Source organism: Diabrotica undecimpunctata, chromosome 7 (genome assembly GCF_040954645.1).
Source record: "Diabrotica undecimpunctata isolate CICGRU chromosome 7, icDiaUnde3, whole genome shotgun sequence".
NCBI classification, from domain to species: Eukaryota; Metazoa; Arthropoda; class Insecta; order Coleoptera; family Chrysomelidae; genus Diabrotica; species Diabrotica undecimpunctata.
In genome coordinates this window covers 157,034,389-157,045,307 of record NC_092809.1, presented here as the reverse complement: position 1 = coordinate 157,045,307, position 10,919 = coordinate 157,034,389, and positions in this window count along the sequence as shown.

Sequence of the window (10,919 nt, the reverse complement as noted above, 5' to 3'; positions counted from 1 at the left end):
CGCAATACATCTATTTACATGTTTATTTTACTGACGTTTCGATCTCTATTCCAGAGACCGTTTTTAAAGTTAAGAAAAAACAAAGAAAATAAATAATATAAGATTAAGTATATAAATATATAGTAATAAACAAATTAAAATATAACTATAATTTAAATCTTTGAAAACGGTCTTTGAATATAGAGATGGAAACTTCAGTAAAAACCTGCAGATAAATTTATTGTGGACTATTTTGAACAATAATATTTAAACAATATAATATAATTAACGTTGAAATAAAAGTGAGTGTACGCTACTGGATTTTCATACGTCTTTCTCCACTTCTCCTCCTTCAAACGATGATCACTCTCCCAAATAGTGAAATTAGAGTTTAATTTTTCAACTTTGACCGGAATTAAATTTTTTTTTATCACGCAAACTATTCAATCAAGCTTTGGAAGACGTTGTGCGGAAATTACAATGGGAAAAACGGGGTATTAACATAAATGGCCAATACTTAAATCACTTAAGATATGCAGACGATATTGTATTAATAACAGATAAAAGGGAAGAATTGCAAAATATGATGGATGAATTAAATAGCGAATCAACAAAAATAGGTCTACAAATTAATTATAATAAAACGAAAATTATGACCAACCAACCAGAAGAATTAATAATTACAATTGCACAAACAACTATAGAACAATTAAAAGAATATGTATATTTGCGACAACTAATTAAATTAAATAAAGAAAATCAGACCGGAGAAATAAAGAGAAGGATACGGTTGGCATGGGTGTCCTTCGAAAAACTTTCCTATATACTAAAAAATAGAAAATACCCCCAATATTTAAAAACAAGAGTCTTCAACCAATGTATACTTCCTGTTCTCACCTACGGTTCTCAAACTTGGACGTTTACAAAGGAAAACATGGAAAAAATAGCAAAGACCCAAAGAGCCATGGAAAGGCAAATGCTGAACATCAGGCTATCAGACAAGGAAAGAAATACTTGGATCCGCAACAAAACAAAAGTGACTGATGTATTAACGCAGATAGCAAAACTTAAGTGGAAGTTTGCTGGATATACCGTAAGACAGAAAGACGACAGATGGAATAAGATGATTATACACTGGAGACCAAATAGTTACAAACGAAAAAGAGGAAGGCCGCAAATGCGATGGTCAGATGACTTGAAGAAACACGCAGGCCCGAAGTGGATACAAACTGTCTACAATAGAAAGACGTGGAAGAAGGAAGAGGAGGCCTATGTCCAAAATTTAACAGCAAGGGCTGTATAGATAGATAAAATTTTTTGTATTTTAGTGAAAACATTTTTTTTTGGCGAATAAAAACACATTTTTCATTTTTTTATTAATTATTTTGAAAAAGAAAACATCAAGCTATCAAATATAGTTTAAATCCAATTTCTCTGTTATTTCGTTTCCTTAATATTTACGTCCAAAGTCAAATCTTTCTTAACTGGGCCGTTATTAGGTCGGTTTACCTATCAATTCCAATGTTAGAGCTGTATAAGTTTGGCAATATTCTGAAGAGCCGTCTATAGTTATTATTATTTGCAGTAAAGAAAAAAAATTGGTCAGCATACGGATGTGTGTGTGTGTGTGTGTGTGTGTGTGTGCGTAAGTAGGGTAACGGGTACAGTTGTTGGTCGGTCGCTAGTGATTGGCCACTTTCACAAAAATCCGAAATATTAAGATTTTCAGAAAATATAAGGAAATAAATTTACTTGCATTAAAATCTGGCAAAATTGCTGTATATTTGGTCTAGCTATCATCTCTCTCAGTTAAAATTATCTAGTTGTTACGCGGCGTGTTTTGTTTGAAGCTTAACAGGTGCATCCATGTTTAAGAGTTTTTTAAAGAATTCGTTAAGGAAGGCTATTCACGAGGTGAGTTATATTGGCTAATAGTATTATGTATCTGGGTATATTAATATTTTATGGCGATTTAGTGGGGTATATCTTACATTATCAGTGGTTTTAATATTTAAGTTATGCATTTTTGGCGGTAAATTTGGGTGGCCAAGAACTGTATCTTAAATATGTTCGTGTTATAATGATTGGCCTGCCGGCCAATTACTGTACCTACTTCGAAATAAAATATTTATTATAATTTAGACCTTTTCAGCCTAGTTTGGTCCAAAATATTTTAAACATTTTTTCTTATTTTTTAAGATAATAACCAGTGGTTGGCCGACTGCCAATCACTAAACCACAGAGTGACCAATAACTGTAATGTGTAATAAGAATATATTTTTTGTCCGGATTTCTATTTATAAAATTACAATCGTTTTAGTTGTTATAAAATTATTGCTAATGCGGGCATATTGTATCAAATTTGAAACGTCCGTATTGTAGCTAACATTATTACTAATAAATGATTTTTATTTTTAGAATCAAAAATGCCAAATATCCGGAAAGATAAAACGTATCACAAACAATATAGAGAACAAGATCTTCAGTCTGCTTTTCAGGCCATCGAAAATGGCATGAGCCAACGAAAAGCCGCTGAACAATTTAATGTGCCAAGAGCAACATTGCAGTTTAGAGCAAGTGAAAAATTTAATGAAAAAACTACCCTTGGTCCCAATCCTATTCTTAGTTTGGAGAAAGAGAATCGTTTAAAGCATTGGATCATAACATGCCAAGACAAAGGTTTTCCGGTAAGAGTGGAAGATATACAAGACTCGGTTAAAGGTTTTCTTGACGCAAATCCACGTGCAAATCCTTTTACTGACAATCGGCCCGGAAGAGGTTGGTTTAGATCCTTTTTAAAGCGACACCCAGATTTAAGTGAGAGAACTCCAGAAGCAGTAACGGCAGCAAGTTCAGTTGTGTCTGAAAAATATGTAAAAAAATGGTTCACCGGTGTTCAAGAATACTTGTATCGTAAAGGTTACATTGATATTCTTCAAGACCCTTTACGTATTTTAAATGGCGATGAAACCTGCTTCCTCTTATGTCCCAAAAATAAACGAGTGTTGGCTGTAAAGGGAAGGAAAAATGAATATCAAATAGAGCATCACTCCAAAGTTAATTTGACGGTTATGTTTACCTTTACAGCATGTGGAGAAATAACAGCACCAATGATTATTTACCCTTATAAACTAATTCCTAGCAATATTTTAAATACCGTTCCACGAGAATGGGGCATAGGATGTAGCGATACGGGATGGATGAAGAATGAAAACTTCTATGAATACATAGGAAACGTCTTATATAACTACCTAGTTGCAAAAAAAACACTAATTTTCCAGTTATTTTGTTCGTTGATGGACATAAAACTCACCTAACCATTCAAACTAGTGAATTATGTTTAAAGTTACAAATTATTTTAGTGGCCTTTTATCCCAATGCAACCAGAATTATACAACCTGCAGATATTGCTGCATTTAAACCATTAAAGGCAAATTGGAACCGGGCAGTATTAAAGTTTAGACGCAAAAACCCGAATTCAGTAGTTACCAAAGAGAATTTTGCATTGGTACTAAACACAACCATTAGTCAATTAAAATCAGATTCCATAATTAATGGCTTTAAAGCATCTGGATTGTATCCATGGAACCCTGAAGCAATAGACTATTCCAAATGTTTAGGGAAGATCAAAAACACGCATAAAGGTATCAATCACACTATTTCTATGACAAAATCAATAACACATGAAGATTTTGTAGACACAGTTGGAGCCGCAAAAATATTAGAATTTCAAAGTTTGGATAATTGCGAAGAACTTAAGTGGAGATTCAAAATTGCTCTTTAATATATTTAATTTATTTCAAAATACCATAGATCTACCCACGATTCAGACCACAGAGACAAGTGGAATCACAAATGATATACAAGATACCTCTATCATCACAGAAACCCATATATCTTCAGATATTACACTTAACCCTGTAGGTGGCAATGAAATCATATGCAACTTACAAGATATTCCTGTTATTACAGAAGAAAATCTACTTTCGGATTTTCGAATTTAACTTCCAGAAAACGTTGATATTACATATAATATAAAAGATGACACAGAAGATACAATGACAGAAGATATTCAATCGACATCCAATAATAATCTGCCTTTAGTTAATCAAGACAACTCATTATCTAAAGAAATTGACACCTCAATCAACAAATTCTTTTTTTGACCAAAAACCCCAGAAATAAAGGGCAAAAAGCAAACAGAAAGGTTGCCTTTCGTGCTCACTTCTTCAGATCGTCAAAATGCAGAGAGGCGTAAAATTGAAGAAAAAGCAGAACAAGAGAAAATAAAATTAGAACGAAAACAAAAGCGAATTGACGCAAAAGCAAACAATAAAGGTAAAAAAAAACAGGGAACTCAAGATGAAAGTAATAAAAAAAATTGCCACATGAGTCAATTCCGGGAGCAAAAAATGTCAAACTGTTGTGAAGAATAAGAAAAATGTTACAGTAAATACAGTTGATATTGCAGATACAAATATTTTGAAGGATATCCAGAACATGAAAAAATACAAATTCTCTCAGATATAACGGTGAAACAATCAGACGATACCAACCCATCTGTAAATAACCTTTTGTATACAGGATTATGTTATTTTTGTTCCTATAATATATCTAAATCAAAAGTTGGAATAAAATGTCTATTTTGTGTTAGAGGCTACCATATTGGTACTTGTGCAAAGAAACAACAAGAAATTGAAAACTTAAATAGTTTTGTGTGCCTTACCTGCACGAACAAAAAAAGAAAATAAGGAATTTTATGAATGGCCTATGACTGTAATTCTATATGCCAATAACTATATTTGTATGGCCAATAACTGTGTAGTTCTGTAAGTTTTCAAATTTGTGTTTATTTTTAATATATATACATTATTATTTCTGATTAAAATAACCTGAGTTTTTATGAAATCTGATGTTTCATTACTATTAAAAAACCCTTACAAAATATTTCACTTTAAAAGATACCAATTTACAATTTTAATTCAATTGGCAATTCCTTAAGTGGCCAATCACTCTACCCGTTGCCCTATATACCCTGTATGAGTATGTGTGTATGTAAGTTTTTAAAAATAATATATATTGTAGATATAATGGTCTAAGAAACTTCTAATAGCAGCCAATATAAGACCAATAAATTGTATATTTATTTTTTGACTTCTTAAGTATATTTTAATGGTACAATTTCGTATCTTTCTGAATGCTTGCTATGTGAAGTCGAACAGTTAAATAGCAAGAAAATACTAGATATTTATAGTTATCACATAATGTAAATATTAATTTTCTTCACAGCTCTTATCACCAAGTAAATAGTATAAATTATAAACTTAAAGGGTTAACATAATTAACACTAAGTTGCCACGTTTCTTGAGTTTTCACCTTTTAAGAAAATTGTGTACTTTTTATCATTTATTATTTTTTAGTTTGAATTAATAATATTTTTAATAATTGGCTACTTTTGAGTGATTGTACTACTCAGTAGAACTCATGAAGGTTTGAACTCATCAAACTAAAATACACTAAGGAACGCCACTGGGAGTAAAACAAAATAATGTTATTTGCTGGTTCTGAAAAAAAATACATTGATAACAAACAATGCTACATTATAATCTGAAATTAATTATTGTAGTAAGTATTCCAAGTTATTTTTCAAAAATATTTAAATCAATATTGTCATTCACTCGTCATTACTTGTCAATGATCTGTTGTGAATCTGTCAAATAATAAATGTCAAATTTTTACTCTTCCAATTTTTTGCCGACATTAATAACAGCATTTACAAAAATGAAACTAACAGAAACAGAACGAATCGAGATTTTAATCGTACCCCAATCGCGAACCAATTACTCAATCAACAGTAAGTAAAATTGAAAAAAAAAATAGAAAAACTTTAGAAAAGTGATAGAAAATCAATATCCGAAACCAAGAAACTGGACGTTGTACTGGCGTTTCAAGAAAATCCCTATACCAGTTCTAGGCAGACTTCATTAGAATACAAAGATTGCAATGAGCCGGACATGGGATAAGAATGGGAGAGGATAGGCTACCAAAAAGAGCACTGAATGCTAGAATGCAGGAAAAGAGACCGGTTGGAAAGCCAAGAAAGCGCTGGGAAGACACAGTAAACAGCGACGTACAAGCCCTTTTAGGAGTCCGTGTATGGAGAAGATCAGCCACAGACAAGCAAGAGTGGAGGCATAAAATAAATTAGATTAAGGCTCAATTTGGGCTGTAGTGCCGTAGAAGAGAGTGCTAAAAAAGGAGAAGTGGCATCCATACAAAATACATCTGGTCCAGGAACTATTAGAAAATGACTTTGATAGAAGAATCGAATTCTGCGAAACCGTTATGGAAAAATGAAACAGAGATCAGGGTTTCATACAAAAGGTACTTTTTCCTGATAAAGCGTCTTTTATGTTAACGGTCACGTAAATCGCCAGACATATCTATACTGGGCAAGTGAAAATCCACATTGGATTAAAGAGTATATGACACAATATTCCTAGAAGGTGAATGTTTGGACTGGCATTATAAACAATCAAATTGTAGGGCCATATTGTTTTGAGGAAAACTTAACTGCGTCTCGTTATCTAGAATTTCTTCAGGATTATCTGTTGCCACAGCTGAATCAGCTATTTCCAAATAAAAACGATTTGTGGTACCAAGATGATGGGGCTCCCCCACACTACTGCGTTGAAGTACGAACTTACCTTAATACCGTTTTCTCAGGTAGGTAGATAGGTAGAAGGGGGCCCATCGAATGGCCACCAATCCACCAAACGTTAGGAAAGAATTTATTGCCCATCTTTCACATTGTATTATTGCTGATGGTCGTCAATTTGAACATTTGTTGGAATTTAATGGTATTTAAGTAAACATTTATTGTAAGTTCTTCTTCTCATTGCGCCGTCTCCTTTCGAAGGTTGGCGATCCAAATGGCAATTGTAGTTTTGGAAACTGCTGCGCGAAAGATCTTTGCGGATGAGCGGTCGAACCATCTCCTTAGGTCTTTCAGCCACGAGTTCTGGCGTCTTCCTACTGATCTTTTGCCCTGTACTTTTCCTTCCAGTATAACTTGAAGTAATTTATATCTTTCGCCTCTCAGCACATGACCCAAGTATTGCATTTTCCTCTCTTTGATTATTCTTAGTAATTCTTTTTGTTTACACATGCGACGAAGTACCTCAACATTAGTAACTGTTTGTACCCATGGAATCCTCAACATTCGTCTGTATATATACATCTCAAAGGCATCTATTCTTTTTTCTATTTCAGAGTCCATTGTCCAACTTTCACAGCCATACAGTAAGACAGAAAAAACGTAACATCTGATCATTCGGATTCTAAGCTGTAGACTAAGGTCTGATCTTGTAAAAAATGTTTTAATGCTCATGAATGTTTTCCTTGCTTGTTCGATTCTTGATAGGATTTCTTTTTTTGGATTACACTGACTATTGATATTTGTTCCCAAATATTTTATGGAATTTACCTGTTCTATTATTTGACCCTTGGCATACAGCTGTACGTTTATTGGTGTCTTTGAAAATACTAAAGTTTTAGTTTTGGAAACGTATTGTAAGTTAATTGTATTAATTCCGCCTACGGTAAGTGCTGGGTGGATTGAGTAGCTCAGTGAATGCCGGTGCCGGTCCCAAGCCCGGATGAAGGAGGAGGGTTGAGGCAGTGGGCTAGCAACTCATCCCTTGTCAAAAACCTGCCGAAAAAATTATGGACCACACAAAATCTTCAACTAGTGTGATGTTTTCCGTTAGTGTATCAGGAATTATGTGGCCACCTTATATTGTATATAAGGCAGATCAGCTGTGGTCTACATGGAGAGAAAATGGTCCTGAAAACTCTCGTTACAATCGGAGCAAATCGGGATGGGTTGATCTATATCTATTCGAAGACTGCTTTAAATTTATTCTGCTCCCTTATTTAAAAAAACTTGAAGAATCGACGCTGTTAATCAGTGACAATTTAGCCAGCCATATTTCCATCACTGTCATACAATAGCGCCAAAACAATAATATTAGCATTGTTCTTTTACCGCCCAATAGCACGCATATAGCGCAACCGCTGAATGTTTGCTAGTTTAGACCACTGAAGGGTAAACGGAGATCTATTTTGACTAAATGGAAGTAAACACAACCTGGCCGTATAAGGAAAGATCGATTCCTAGGTCTACTGAAAGCAACATTAGTGGAACTAGGAGCAAAAAATGCTGACAACATAAAAACCGGGTTCAAAGCGACAGGACTTATTCCTCTCGATCGAGAAGATGTTTTAAAACGAATCCCTTCTCAAGATAGGCCTTTTGGGGAAATTGCCAATGGTTGAAGGATATGTTTAAAACAACAAGATATTTAAAACCAACTATGTCCGGCAGACGAAAGAAATTAAATGTTACTCCAGGGGAGAGCATCTGCGTAGAAGATTTAGAAGCACAAAAACCAGACGAGACAACGGTGGAAGTACAACTAACTAATCAAAGGAGAAGTGTTAAAAAAATAAGTCTACTAAATACGAACTTTCTTCTGAAAATGAAATAGATGATGTAGAACTTGAAAACGAGACCGACGAAGAAGAGTTCAGCGATACTGAGTCCGAGGATAATAATTTACAAATGAGAAATCGAGAGCAAAATTAAGAATACAAGCAAAATAAAGAACCTCAGTAGTGGAACCACATTCAGTTCAATGTGGAGAGCTTATTCTCGTAAACTTTAATACAGAGAAACGGCTTTTAAAATATGTTAAAGAAGTCTGCCAAGTCATAGATGAGGAGCACCTTCAAGTCAAATTCCTACGAAAAAATGTGGGTAAAAAAGAAACATTTTTCTCATATTCTGACATAATAGACGAATCGATGGTGAACAGAAATGAAGGAAGCCGTTCGTCACTCCACACCTTCTGCGCGAGAACATTTTAAATCCTTGACAGATTTGGTTGAAGCTGATAATGTTTTATAAAAAAAATCGGTTAGGTAATTACATTAATAAAAATATTGTTAACTAAGATTTAAGTCTAATCACTCACGTAGAACCTCCTTCAATATTTGAAGTGAAAGACGCAATCACACGACTCAAAAATAGCAAGTCCCCAGGAGTGGATTGTATCCCCGCAGAGCTCATCAAACATGGAGGTAACAGCATTATGCACCAAATTCACAACATAATAGTCAAAGTCTGGGAAGAAGAACAAATGCCAGAGGAATGGTGCACTGGAATCATATATCCACTGCACAAAAAGGGAGATTTGTTGGAATGTAAAAATTATAGGGGTATAACTCTTCTGAATACAATGTACAAAATATTCTCCAACACCCTGTACAGCCGTTTAAGTACGTACGTGGAAGAAATCCTTGGTGAGTATCAAAGCGGTTTTAGGCCAGGTAGGTCAACAATTGACCAGATTTTTGTGCTACGTCAAATCTTAGAAAAAACCAATGAATTTAATATTGACACGTTCCATCTCTTTGTGGACTTTAAGTCAGCGTATGATAGCGTCCTAAGAGGTAAATTATACGAAGCCATGAATGAACATTCCCCATAAATTAATAAGGCTCGTAAAAACAACTATGAGTAAAGTGATCTGCAGAGTGCAAATACAAGGCGATATGTCACAAGCGTTTGAAACATATGCAGGGTTAAGGCAGGGAGACGCGCTGGCGTGCCTTCTCTTTAACATAGCGTTAGAAAAGACTATAAGAGATGCCGAGTTACACAATAGGGGAACAATCTTTAATAAATCAACGCAGATTATGGCTTACGCTGACGATCTGGATTTGATCGCACGTACTACACGAGGACTTAGAGAGATGACTTCCACCTTCTTGACAGCCGCACAAAATATGGGCCTTAAAATAAACGAGGAAAAAACCAAAATGTTAGCATCTATTCCAAATAACAGAGATAGAGCTAGAAACGCCGAAGAAAACTTCAGTATAGACCAATATAATTTTGAGGTAGTAAATAATTTTACATATTTGGGTTCTCTCATAACAAACGATAATGACACATCTGAAGAAGTAAAACGGAGGGTACTGCTAGCAAACAAATGTTATTTTGGACTAAGCAAGCAGCTAAAAAAAAGAAATTTAAGCCAGAAAACCAAACTAATAATATATAGAACACTCATCCTACCAGTGCTGACATATGGGTCAGAAACATGGACCATCTCCAAAACAGACGCAAATCTTCTGCTCGTCTTCGAAAGGAAGATACTAAGAAGAATAATGGGCGCATTCTGTGAGAATGGTATTTGGAGAAGGCGATATAATTTCGAATTGTACGAGAAGTATAAAAAAATAGTAAATGGTAGAGATGTAATATCTTTCATAAAAATAGGTAGGCTTAGATGGGCTGGACATGTGTCAAGAGCAAATGAAAATTACCCACCCAGACGAACTCTATTATCGGTCCCAGTGGGAAATAGTGGTAGAGGCAGACCACGACTGAGATGGAGGGACGGTGTGGACGAGGACGCAAGGAAAATCGGCGCGGCAAATTGGCAACGGTTGGCGATGAACAGAAACGACTGGCGAAATAGACCGGGGAAGGTCAAGGCTCAACTAGAGCTGTAGCACCACTGATGATGATGATGAAGATTTAAGTCTAATACAATGTAAACTTTTTGAGAATATTTTAATTTGTTGTTTTTATATTTTGTCATAATAAACGTTTTGAAGTAGGTGGTCTCAAAAAATTATTTCACAATAGTAACAGATTTTTTTAAAGGTAAATTCAATGTCAAATCACCTATAGGACAGCTTTACTTGTCATTTGCACTGATTTTTGCTTACATTTTCACGTCACCCAATAGGCAGGTTGACTTGAGAAACATCATTATCAACATAATTTGGCTCTACGACTCTATGTGAATCTTGGCCGCCTTTACTATTTGCCTTCATTGTTGTCGGTCCTGAGCAGCTATTTCCTATTG